General features: G+C 39.7%; 1 long non-coding RNA gene across 2 annotated transcripts in view; it reads right to left on the bottom strand.

The window, feature by feature from the left end:
• Positions 1 to 13,217, bottom strand: part of LOC309715254 — a 66,414-nt gene that overhangs the window by 10,487 nt on the left and 42,710 nt on the right. The window contains exon 3 of one of the 2 annotated variants that reach the window (XR_014279168.1): positions 4,182 to 4,354. This is a non-coding gene — a long non-coding RNA (uncharacterized lncRNA). Of the gene's footprint in view, positions 1 to 475; positions 587 to 4,181; positions 4,355 to 13,217 lie in introns of both variants that reach the window. The other variant, XR_014279169.1, reaches the window with a different exon arrangement.

The raw sequence follows: 13,217 nt of genomic DNA, 5'->3' as shown, positions 1-13,217 counted from the left end.
TAGTTTATTAGTTCAGCTATAATTGTGATTATCTCAGCGACATATTTTCAAGGCACAAAACAAAGAGTTCTTTCATTAGTGAAATCTGAAACAAACCATTTGGCCTCAACAGGCGTCTCCTAAAAGATTAAGAAACTAATGTAGCTGAGGGAGTGATCTCTGTGGTATTTCAACCTTGTACCAGCCTGTGATTCTCACACATCAATTCTTGGGTCAAAGAGAAAAATAACTAAAACAAAGGGGCCTTATTGAATGACAGAGTTTTCCTGTATAATGTCACTATAAAACAATATCCAGTAAATGCTACCATGGTACTAAAATACCTAACAGTGTTCACTCGTCATTCCTTGTGTATTTAAGCCTTTTGTTGTCTTCCATCCAGTGTTGCATTCTCCCTCGTTCTCCACTATGTGTCCTGCCTGTTAGGATCCATGAGTATTTACAGTTTAGTTAGTTTTCTGAGTTTTGAGTTTACCTTTTGCCTCCTGCAGTCTGCATACTGGGTCCTCCATTCCTGCCTGCTGCACACACACTACATGTAACTTGTGTATAGTCCATGCTTTTGTGTAGTTCGCAGTGCCATGGCCTGTGATACAAGAGTGCATTTGTTTCTATTGTTTCAACGAAACTTATTCTGAGAACAATTTCACTACTACAATTGACGATGTGTGACTGGCCTTAAATCAAGTTGAAGTGATTTGTCAGAAAGTACGAATGCAGTGCTGGACAGTATTTAAATAAGGGATCTACGGTTATGAGTGACGGAAGTACAAACTGTTATGTTGAGTTATGAGATTTAGATGAGAAATGCATCAGGGGAATGTTACAATGTCTGTACTGAAGTACGTATGGAAACAAAACATTGATGAATGCTTTCTTGGGCAGCAAAAGGTGGAGAGCAAAGCCAAAGGCACAGGTTACTACCGGAGGTCATAGTTTCGACAGTAACACCTGAGAGAAGAACAGCCCTGATACCCAGGGAACAGGCATGGTACAATATCTGTAAAGCTCCCCTCAGTAAGATGCACTGAAGAAGCATCATTTTGTGAACCACTGCATGGTTGTATATTTTTCTATAAGGGACAGGCAGACACTAAACAAGGAACCATGCAGTTGGACTGGCCATCAGGACATCCTTCCTAAAGGAGTAAGTCAGTCAATTTCAAAACGTTGCCTTCCTGTCACATCTACGTCACATCTGCAAGTGCATGCCCCAGTCCTGACTGAAGCTTTGCTGATTAGTGAAGGCAGCTCCTTCAAGTGCTTAATGCTAGAAATGTATGTGTGGTGGAGCCTCGTGGTGTGGAAAAAGGTAATCAGCAATGGATCACATATCCTAAGCCTGTGTGCTCGGAATGACCTTCCGATCACCAACATACTCAGAATGCCCCACCTACTCTTTACCCTCTCTGGTGAGAGAGGAAAGTCTTATCTCACAAAAAGGTGTTTAACAGGGCAGCTTAAAGTTTAGATGAATTCTTAAATATGAACATTTATACTGATTCTTTTGTTCTGTTGGCAGTGTTTGTATTTCTCTCACCCTCCTTTTGTTGTGTAGTAACAAAATTGAACACTGTAGGGAGTTTTTGGTCGTCTGGACAAATTCTTTGTGGCTATGTTGTGACATGCATAAGGCACTGGTCAAACCATATGTTAAGTATTAGAAAGTATTGTTATTCCTGTCAGGTCTGGGTGTAATTGCGCTCTTCTTAGTGATCAGAATTTGACACCCCATTTTCAAAAATGACAGCATAGTAATTGCTTGGAGAAGTCGTGGCTGAGTTTTTGAGCGATATCAAAATACCACCACCGTTCCATCAAAAACCACTCAGCATCATGTCTATTTACAGTGAAGTGCTGCTACTAATGCTTTTCATTCATTCAACCATGAGGCCTATTTGCCCCACCAGTGTCAGACCTCAGTGCAGTTTGTTTACCATGGCTCCGCATGAACAGTGATTTTGTGTTCTGATTTTATAATCAAACACATATCTATGAAGTGTTGTTTGATTCATATAAATACTATCCTCGATCTTTAAAAGCTGGGTATAAAATTCTCAAATGCAAAAATGTTTGAACCCCTTATGAAATTTCACTGCCTGGCTTTCATCATTTGAAGTTAGTCATAAATAACCACAACTCAAAATTTCAGTTGACTGACGACTCTAAACCCCTTTCAGCGGTGAAAGATTCTTACACAAGAATACTGAAATGCTACAGTTTTTAGTTGTAGTTAGAAATTTGATCTATATTAACAGATTCTTTGGTTTATAGCATGAGTAACCCAAGGCCTTAAAGTGACTTTCAGGTAGACAGGATCCTGCTTAAATAATTTACTCTCATTAGATAATAGATGAAGAGGCTGCTTCTCTCTTAGCTGAATGAATGACTAAACATAGACTGCTTTGGTAGACAAACTGTAGATATATAGCAGAAGTATAAATATGTTGTTGTAGGGCTGGGCGATATGACCCAAAATTCATATCTCGATATTTTTTAGCTGGATGGCGATATAAGATATATATCTCAATATTTTTTTAAGCCATAAAGTAAGAACAAAAAGAGTTCTTAGTCAAAGCTGTGTCCCAGATGTCACACAGGCACTTTTATTAACATACAGCACAGATGTACATGAAAAATTACTCAAAATTAAATTATGAGAATTCATTAAATAATAATGCTCCATAAATAAAAGAAAACAAGGTTGTTTTTGTGCTAAACAAAGAGCTCACAATTGTGCAGTCAAAATGTAAACTAAAAGACGCTGAGCGTAATAACAAAGACAGACAGATTTCACAGCTGCTCTGTTCCCAAGTTTTGCTGTGTGACTGACAGCCTGGAGTTTGAAATCCGCTTCATAACCACGTCTCTTACAGGTGCCATTTATGGTCCTTATACACACACAGTACGGTAATATTACGTTGATGCACAGTACGTATCACTCCGCGAAGCTCCTCGGTAGCCGTAATGCGCCGACAATCTATCAAGCGGTGCAGCTCCGTAGCTTACCAAAGTCGTACTAAAACATTTTTTGACAGATTGCTGAGCGCCGTGTACCACATAAAATCGGTTCGCGGCCATCAAGCACAACCAGAATTCATACATAAGGCGCGCTATCAACTTTTGAGAGAATGAAAGGATTTTAGGGTTAGCGCTGTTAGCTCGTTAGCATGTTTAGCTCGTTAGCACGTTGACGCCGTCCAGCCCCACGCATGGGGCGATGCGCAGTAACTCGTTAACGGAGATTTGCCGTGTCCGTCTTGTCGCTGCCTGCATGTGAAGCGATGGGGTAGGAGGGGGAGTTGTCTTCAGTGAAGGCGAGGCCGAGTAACGTTGCGTAGAGACAAAAGTGGACGAAAGAGAGGCAAACTTGCGGCTCCACAACTATAATTATAACGTAACATAGACTATATCGATATAAAGGATATTGTCACATCTTATATCTCGTATAAAAATATATCGATATGTTTTAAAAACTCGATATATCGCCCAGCTCTATGTTGTTGTTATGCTTCTCCGCAAGACATCCCTGCACGATATTCCTGCATGAGTAAACATAGTCTCACAAGAAATATTCTGTTTTCACAACCTTTAAAATCAGAAATTAGGCGAGCATCATAAAAACATTTGATACAAATTGATGCTGATTTTTCTGGCACACTGGAATGATCAGCAGTTACATGAGTTATTCCACAAGCTACTACCTACGTAGTCCTGATTTAGAGCTATGAGGTTGGTAAGGTTAAAAAATAAAGATTTAATGGCTGTAACTCTTTATTTGTGTACATGTTTTCTTAGATAATTTCTCTAGAGGAAAATTACAACTCTGCTGAAGTTAAAAACAAAGTTCACTGGTGGTCATAGAAAGAACAAAATCAGGTGTCTGTAGAGAGCACATTAACCAACAGACAAAGGTTTAAATTAGTGGTTAAAGAATTAACATTAATTAGCTGCAGCTGAAATAATAAACCACTGGGGAAAACAACAGTCAGTACAAAGTACAAATTAAAAACTGCTATTAAAATATGTTTTTTCCCCCCCAACACTGGTTACTGTAAATATATTTATTTGTACTTTTTTTTCTTTAAGATTCAAATCAAAACAAACCAAAATCTGGGGCCAGGTACAGTACGATAAAAACGATGCGATTAAAAGAAAGTGCCTGGCCATTTATTTGTTACCTTCTGGGTTGCCCTTTCACTCTGGTTGAAGATGCCAATGAACAGATCACCTGGTGGTATCTGGTTCTCCAGCCTGTTGTTTGTAGCTGATTTCCCACTCACAGGGGTGGGGGTAGGCAGGGCAGGATGGCTCCCGGTACCTGGTACGTGCTGCGGTTTGGTTTGTAGCTCAGCTGCAGGGGAGAGGTGGTGCAACACTGGTGTCAAAACCCAGTAAAGTCATGACGGATCCACGGTCCATTCAGCAGTGGTGCTTGCCCGGATGGTGGCTGACCTGGCGGCTGTGTATCACTATCTGGCAGAAAGGCTGTGGGACCAGTCCGAGCACCATACAAGGATGTCTGAATATCTGGTTGCTAAGGCTGGCTCCTGTACTGGAGAAGAGGCAACTGGAAAGCTGCTCAAACAGAGGAGCACTGAACGGAAAACACAAATGTCCAAGAAATGGCTACTTTTAAAAAAATAATGTTTGTAAACCAATCTAACTAAAGTGATACTAACACTACACAATATGTACTATTCCATAGTCCAGTTTGTTGCACCTCTGCATACTGGAGGGTTAATGTGGGTCTGGAGTTATTCAGTTGGACTCTGGTAAGGTATGTAAGAAGTGATATTTCTAACAGCACCCAAGAATGGAACTTAATTTCTTTTTCAACAACCAACTTTATTATAAAAATTGCTGCATTGAGTAGTAAACAAATCTATAAGGCACATGAGAGTAGTTCACCACGGCTTTCAAGTGGCCACTGTTAAGCCACAGAATGCATTAAACAACAAACTTTATTGTGCTCTGTAGCAGCATTTTTCAAAAGCCTGTGCTTTTGGGAAAGAAAGACACTGAGCGGAAAACGAGGGCTTTGAGTTGTTGAGACAAAGTGAAGTGTCAACCAGACCGTTAAGGGCAGTGTGCCGGCCAGTGGGGGAGTGGGACATGGTGCAAGGCAAGTGCATCAAGTGTGATTACACCCCAAGAGTGGAAAAAATGTTCGAAATCCCTAAATTACCTGACTGATTAAATGAATATTTGATTGGTGAAGTGCAAAACAATGAATTATTATTATCAAAAAATGTTGGTTAATTTTCCAAGTATTGTTAATTAAAAAGGACAGCCACTCCTAAGTATCAGCATCTCAGTTTTAACTGGTTTTTTTACAGTTTGATAAAATATCATCAGTTCGATCTTGTTCATCTTATCAACAAGCAGTATAATGTAGAATATAATAATTTGCATAACATGCTGATTGCATTCATTATTATAATTGTTGTTCTCCTGACATCATTTATATGGTATTCTATGATATGTTAACACTCTAAAAATCTAAAGATTTAAATTGTGTAATAGCGTCCTTGTAGTTAAATACAGTGCTTTAAAATGTTTTACAAAACATATGAAAAATGTACCTGGACTGAACATTTTTTTCTTAAATGTCACCATGGATAAGAGTTCCTGTTTCAGTGAAGGGCTTTAGATGGCAAATGTAATTAGATGGAAAGAATTCCTCCAGGTGTTTAATGGCTGCTCGCAAGGTCAGCACAGCCATGTTTAGGATGGCATTCAGGCGTGAAGAGGAGGAGCTGGGTCTGGTTGGACTGGTGGTGTGAGCACTGCCATTGCCTCAGGTGACTCACTCAAGTTCAACCCACACCGCTCTTCATTTTTGTAAAATTTGACAGGAAATCACAGGAGAGTGTTGTCTGTCCAAATGCATTATAGGTCCATGGTCCTGATTATAGAGAGAGGCTGGATTCCTGCTTTCCCTAACAATCTCAGTGTGATTTATGGTCAATCCTATAACATTACAAATGCATCCTGTCTTAAACGACCAACTCAACTGATTACCCTTGAAGACCTTGGTCTGAGTGCAGCAAGCAAGCGTGAAGAACACAAGTGTCAAAATGCAAATGATAAAGGTTTGTTGTAGGGGCCAGAAGAAAACCATGCCTGCAAGATGGGAAGGGAATCTAAAGTGAATCCTTAAGCAGTTTGTTTGGTTGTGCTTTGTGCAAGATACTCTAGAGAGAGGCTTCCCATCTGTCCTGCTCTCACCTTGGCCACTGTCTGCCAGCTTGGTCTGCTTGTCACATTTGAGTAGTTGCTCTAGGACTAGTCCACTGAGGCCCTGTCAGAGACCACAGAGAGCAAGGCCCCATCATCAGTCACATAGATGAGCAACACAACACAGGAACCTCCCTCCAATTATGGCCAACGATCTAAATTCTCTTACTAACACTGTTACGCAGAGGATCACTCTGTGATTGTAATCAGTTCACAAAAGGAAACACGATTGTTCAATTTTCCTGCTAAAATAACTTTTGGGTAAACCTTAGTTCTAGCATGTCTAAACCCAGAAATCCTATCAATAAACATGAATGCCTCCAGAATATACCATGACATGACATTTTAAATTTCATCCTGTACAATGCCTCATAGCTAGATTAAATTAGAGCCGAAATATTACATTTGCCAATCTTGTGTCCTGATCCAGTTCCCGTGAATAACAATCGCTCCCACTTATTGGAATCATTTTGTGATTCATGTGGGCTAAAGATATTGCACTATAGTTATAGTCCAATGACACTTCATTACCCCTGCCTGTTCAAATCATAAAAAAAAAATTAAAAAACCAAATCAAATCAAAACAGGCATGCACACACACACACACACACACACACACACACACACACACACACACACAATAAAAAATGTTACATTTACAAAAGCATGACCTCTATAAATACCCATATTGATGATATTTGTAATATCCCCAGTTGTTTTCATTATATATATTTCTATATCTCCGTGATTGTCTTGACATCGTCCAGTTTGCAGGAGCAGGCAATGACTTTAGGCATTTATGTCATGGAGAACAATTTATGAGATTTGGAAACCAGCCTGCCAGTCTTGCTGATTTTTATCTTACTGAAAATGTTATGTAATTATGTGTGAGTGTCTCACACAAGACACAAGAAGGGGACTATTATGTCATTATAGAACTACTCAAATAAAATGTTTATTGAAAATGACATCATGTTTCTGTCTTTCTTTTTTCTTTTACTAGAGATTTGATTCAGAGACTGCTCCAGTTTGTCATTACTGTGTCCTGGAAACTAACAGGAGACCAGAGGCCATGAACTAATGTAACAGCATTCTACCAAGAGACTAATGGAACTCATGCTGAATCACCTGTGAACATGGTGAGATAATTGCCATTTGGGGGATCCAAAGAGCATGGCATGATAATAAAGTCTGGGGAGCAGGTCGTCTACCTCTGTGTGATAATTGCATAGTGAAATGCCATGTGAGTTGTGGCCACGCATCACCTAAAGAACCTAAAGGTTTATTCAGAGCAACCATTATGGGAAAGTAAGAGCAGGCTTGGTTTAACAGGAGGTCAATTATAATGGAGTTGTGCTCAGGTTGTCACCACAAAGAGCATAATCAAGGAGTCCTGCTAGCCTAACTGCTAATCCATAGCTGTGCACTTGAGCGTGCTAAGCTTGTAGCCTCGTCGTGCTAATCAGTGTGTGCTCAGGGTCTGCGTCTACATTACAGACCTCTGTGTGACTGTGTGTGTTGTGGTGTCGGTGTGTTTTTGGGGAGTGAGGGGGAGAAAGCCCAACTTTCAGTCAGGCAGCGCATTAGCCTTCAGTACAGGTGAATGTCAGCATAGCACTGCTGTAAAAGACATTTTTAATCAGTGAGCCAAGGGACTTCTAGGTAAGTCGGCCTTAATGATACTAACTTAACATCACAAACAGAATAAGACTCTTGTATGACAACTTGGACATTTATTACTTAATTGGGGGGAATACTGTACCTTTCTTAAAGGAAAGACATACGGGATCTGTGTACTTTCTAAAACAATGCAAGATAAGTAAATGGTGCAAGACGTGAAATAATTTCAGGAATCACATTAATAACATATGCAAGTTAGAGTAATTATAATTTCTGGTGCCACAGACTGAGACCATCTGATTGGAAGAAGTGATATAAATAAATTCTAAGATGTAAGCAACCGAAGCAAGGCAGTGTTAGTGAACATATCCATTTTTCCTACTCTGTCATTTTGCTTTTAAAAACTTGCGACATCATCAACCGAGTATCAAACATCACTGTATCAATTTTTAAGTGAAAGTTGAAAAGGTTAAAATGTGAGAATGCTATAGAAATACCCTGCTATCAGAATATATCATTATTTCACTGTGCTCTCACATTTTATATGACCCTCACGATTATCTGCATGATGTACACAGAACGCGCTCTGATCTGTTTCCATGTTCAATCTCCACCCTGCAGACTGGATTACTACTGCGAGCCTACGGCCAAATCAGAGTAGCACATCTGCCCACACAGGTTCACGGCAAGATCTAGTACAGTACCAAACTGCCAACTGTGATACACAACTTTATGCTTCTCACAGCCTGGGACACAACTTAGTCCTAATCCTAGATGTTTTACTTGTCATTCTATTTCAGGTGAAACTTGGCCTGTCAGCCCTATGCTCAACATCCTACTGATGTGCATCATGTCTCCTCCTAAATATGCCTCCATGAAAACATTCTAAATGGGTCAGAACTCTGTTGGATAAGAGTCTTAAACAGTTTGAAAAGGGAGAGGAAAAGATAAGTCATTCAAAGAACCATCAACCTGATACTCCCAGAGAATACTAAAAAGACAGACTACAAAGGAAGGCACTTTAGAGACTGTTAAATGTGTCCAAGAACAAATGAAATTGAGCATGGTTAAAGGCTAAGCAGTTGTGCAACAAAAGCTCCAGACCATCTTTCCGATGTTATTTTCCCACTACCCTGCTTGTGTGTTTGTTCTTTCACATGTGTGTGAATCAGGGGTAATTCCAGGATTTTTAAAAGGGGGTGATGGAAGAAGCGAACAGAAAATAAAACAATTTTCAAGCTTTTGTGTCATTTTTAATTCTCCAATAAAAAGGCATTTTACAAGAAACGTCCCACTGCACGAGAGCTTCTGTTGCCTGACAAACAGGCTAGTCTCTAACAGGCAGACTGTATGTTTGTTTGAGTTTTATTTAATTGAAAGCATAAAAAGTATATTTAAAATATACGTATTGCTTGAACATACACACTAAATATTTGACAATTTAGGATATCTGGGATCCATAGGCAGTGGACCACACCTTTTATTCTTATAATTCAACTGATATCAGTCCCATTCCCACAGTTGTATGAAAGCCGTCTTTACAAACATTGGTGAAAGTATGGGTTACTCTAAAGCGCTCAATGAATTTGAGAGTAGAACTATAACAGGAAGTTGTTGACTCAACAGCTCCATCTTCCTTTGTAGCTATTCCACGACAAACTAAGTGGTATTATTATGAAGTTACTATGTTATTATTTGTGGAAACGATTAAGAACCACAGCAACTGAGCTACAATGTGGCTGAGTCTGCTGAATTCTAAATCTCCTCTGGCGTTAACATCATCACAAAAATTGCACACCGGGAGCTTCATGGCTTGGATTTTCACGGTCGAGGAGCTCCTGCAGGTGTTATGTGTAGGTGGCTGACTTCTTTATCCTTCTAGTGTATGTGAATCATTGCACAATATAACAATTTATATTTTATTTGTGATATGTAGTTATATAAACAGTAATGAATACATATCACACATATAAAGAATTGCCACATATAATACACCTGCAGTACATTTTCTATCAGCATCATACTTCCAGGCAATGTGGATTGCCTAACATCACTAACACTACCCAGACATATTACATTATACAGTGCTGTGTAGCTAGTGGTTTGTGCCTGTCAACATTTTATTAGTCACTGTCATGTGCTTTGGGTTATCCAAACATTCCACTTTCAGGACCATTTTGTTGCGCTGCTATAGAGTTTCACACAACAACTGTGTATTAGATATGTGCAATCCCTGCGCTGCTTTGACTCAGACACATCCTGAACTGTTTTCTACCATGTCAACAATATTGATCTCACTGCCCACCCCAATGAGGAGGGTTTCAGTCTGTTATGAGATGGAATTAGATTCTTGTCACACAGACATACAATTACAGTGCGTTTCCCTCAACATTTGAGACAATCTCACAGGAATGAAACAAATCCATGCCACTTGTATTATCAGGAGAGGGCAAACAAAAGAATGCAACTTCATCAGAAGGGTGGGGGGGTGCTCAGTGTATCACATGAAGTGCTGCTGCAGACGGAGCATATATCAGCATAACTAAAGGAGCCTTCAGGGTCACCTGATCCAGCTCTAAGTTTACTTTTTGAAGTTCTGTATTCCATTGAGCAAATTATTTTCCATCTCACAAGGTGTAAACTGTAAATATTTTTGTTTCATCCAAACAAATTGCACTAAACTAACAGGTATGGCAGAATTGCCAAGCTGTGTTTTAACGTCTTCACGATTACGTTTTCACCTACGGTGTGCTGTTAATATCGATACCCGATGGATCCAGGAGTCATTACTTTATACAGGCTTTACTACAGCGCCATATCAGATTAGCCGAACTATCTCTTGACCAATATGGGGTCTCAGTGTGGCCAAAACCAATAATGAGAAAACCGAGATTGAATTTGAAATTCAGTATGACTGGAAGGATTAGTGTGCAGCCTAAGACTTCTCTCGCCTCAAAGATGTCAGTTGGATTTGAGCTGGAGGGGGGTTGGAGGTGGGTTTTCTATGATGACCTACATTTCTCCTAAACCAGTTGCAATGCAGGGACTTAGCACATGGGCAATGTCTCATAATGTTATAGCCTCCAGAAAAGGAACTACAGGGATGTAATGGAAGAAATGAGATGCAATGGCTTTGCAAATAAAATGCAATGAAAGAAAACACTTTTTTTACTTTGTCTACTGCAGCAACAAGTTCAATACACTAGACTTTCCTTCTACGGCAGGTGATGTTTATCTGCTGTACTGTGCACAGTTTTGCCCCAAAGAGACAGAACGTAGCAAAAAACATCACAAAAATTCACTTCTGTAATTTAAGACAATCACCCATCTCATACACACGAATGTCCTTTTATTCAATAAATCATCAAGTAGTTAGTGTTGCCTAGCAACCACATCATCAGTACCTACATTGTTTTAACATGATGAATGACTACTGGGTTCAAGTCCTGCAGTAAAATCTAAAACGCGAAGGCTGAAGTTCATGTGATTGTCTTCGGCATGTACAACTGCCTGGAACATTCAGCAAACATTCAGCAAAATGCAATAAACTGTACTATCTCTATATACACTGCAGTTGATTAATGAATATCTAATGCATAAAAATGATAATTTAATGAGCAGAAATGTATAAATATTTGTGAGAAACTGGTTAATTGATGCTATAAATTTTGGGTGGATTGTACACCCTCTTGTCATCCAGCCCTTAAGCATTATTGATGAATACGATCTGTGAGATTAAGATGCATTAATTTGGTGATAGGTATTTAATTTGATAAGCACATCTAATTTAATGCCTGATTTTCACCTCCTTTGCGTAATACTCTGTGCATTAGTATTAGACAAAATGATTGAAAGAGTCATTTTGCAGTGCATTCTCAGTGTCATTCCCCCATTGGTTGTTTTCATTGTGAATAGCAGCATGAAGGTGGACCTTTGGCAGTCTCTCAAATGCATCCTGTGTCCTTGAAAATCAAGTATGGCCTGTTCACACAGCAACTTATCTCCCAAAGTGAAGCTGACGTCTAATCAACACCTGCAACCCTTTCCTTTGCCGGGTGTCCAAGTGAGACTTCAAAAGTTGTGCCAAGCCACACGCATCCTGCTGTGTGCGAGAAAGTAGTGGTGGAAAGGAGAAAGGAGAGCGAAAGAGAGATATCTTATCAAAGCCCCTTAGAAGCTGATGTTATTTTTCAGCATATGTATTAGATAGTACCTGTGATGTGATGTCGAAGCCTCATGTCCTTTAGAATTGTAAGGTGGCTCATCTCATGCCTATTCTCCTATAGTGATTGTGTCTCACACTGCTAGATTACAGTTTTGCAGGAATGACAGAGCGCCTTTTTCTCGCTGTTGCCTTGAATATAAGACATGTAAGACTTTTTTCTACGTTACATCAAACCTGTTGTTCTTTTCTAATGGCACTCACAGCACCTTCTTCATTTCTCTTCTATACTGCTAAATGCAAAGATGCTGCATTAAATGCTCAATTGAGCAGCTTACTTGTTATTATCAAATGCATTGTTTTGTTAAGGGAAAAAATGCCTATACGGTCATATCTGTCCCATTATACGTGACTTGAGATTGCATTGTAGATCATCAGATTGCTTGAGCTTAGGGTATTAATGGGCTACGCCTCCTTTGTCGGCAGTCAACATTGGAGATGAATACTGTCTTTTTCAAACAGGCTCAGCGTTAAGATGGTGAAAGGAGCTTATCAGGGCTGCTTGCTTATAATAATCAATTACAGGTGACTATGAGTGACCTTGAAACATACTGAATCCGCAGAAATACAATGAGAGGATTTGGATTGCACACACTCATGTACTACTGCCAAGCATTCTTGACACACTGCACTGGAAACTGAGTGAATAAGGCTGTGTGGATATATTTTTCTTCTAGCCAAACCTAATATCTTCCTGAAATGCATCGTCTCCCCTGGCCTTATCTCTCTCTCTGCTCTCTCTGCTGTAATTGTCGATGAGATGCTTTTGGTGTTGCTGTCCCACCAGCAATAGCATGCAGAACGTGTATCCATCAATCTGTTCAGTTCTCCCTGAGCAGTTCCCTCACTGAAATCCGTTTAGGGCTTTTCTTATTGAGTGGAGTGTAGTGGAGCCCTTCTGGGGCTTCGGCTCTCTAACCTAGTTCCCCCTCTGTCTTTTCAATGAACCCATTCCCACTTGTGAATACATGTTCTCCCTACATAGAAGCAGCAGAAAGGCCAATGATTTAGGAGACTGAGACTAATTGAGTGTGAATATCTTTTCATAATCTTTTCATGTAGGAGGTTGTGCAAGTTACACCTTATACATTCAGTGACAATAAAATGCCATACTTGTTTTAAATAACTCACCGGT

The sequence above is a fragment of the Aulonocara stuartgranti genome, assembly GCF_965226115.1.
Source record: "Aulonocara stuartgranti genome assembly, chromosome: 2".
Taxonomy (NCBI): domain Eukaryota; kingdom Metazoa; phylum Chordata; class Actinopteri; order Cichliformes; family Cichlidae; genus Aulonocara; species Aulonocara stuartgranti.
This window is presented reverse-complemented; position numbering and strand designations above follow the sequence as displayed.